Source organism: Chinchilla lanigera, unplaced genomic scaffold (genome assembly GCF_000276665.1).
Source record: "Chinchilla lanigera isolate Chin_1 unplaced genomic scaffold, ChiLan1.0 scaffold00039, whole genome shotgun sequence".
Lineage (NCBI taxonomy): Eukaryota > Metazoa > Chordata > Mammalia > Rodentia > Chinchillidae > Chinchilla > Chinchilla lanigera.
In genome coordinates, this window is record NW_004955440.1 from 16,877,170 (window position 1) to 16,877,544 (window position 375).

Sequence of the window (375 nt, forward strand, 5' to 3'; positions counted from 1 at the left end):
GCGCTCCGCTCGCTCCTGGCGAAGGGAAGAAGAGCTGCACCGGAGACAGAAAGTTCAGGCGTCCGCTGCGCCCCGCGAGCCGCCAGGAACAGGATCAAGGACAACCTAATTTCACTTTCGGTTTCTAGGCGCTGGGTTCTGCTCTTTCCTTTTCCCGGCCCTGCGGGCGTGATCCCAAATCACGCTCCGGAAGCCTCTGCCCACGAGCATGTGAGGAAACGTTTTTATTTGTTCATTTTTTGTTTTGGAACCGAGAAGCGAACCCAGGACCTCACGCTTGTCTGGCAGGTGCCTTGCTGCTGACGATATTCCCGGCCCAGGAAAGGTGTTTAAAAACCACATTTTTAGGGGTTTTGTTTTGTTTTGTTTTGTTTT

The 375-nt window shown here is 53.1% G+C and overlaps 1 protein-coding gene across 1 annotated transcript in view; it reads right to left on the minus strand.

Annotated features, from left to right (window-relative positions):
* The window catches only part of Nmi (N-myc (and STAT) interactor), a 26,827-nt gene extending 26,701 nt beyond the window's left edge, over window positions 1–126 (minus strand). Inside the window, exon 1 of the mRNA XM_005390805.2 lies at window positions 1–126. The gene's annotated coding sequence lies outside the window, so the exon portion shown is untranslated.
* Between the last annotated feature and the right edge of the window lie 249 nt (window positions 127–375).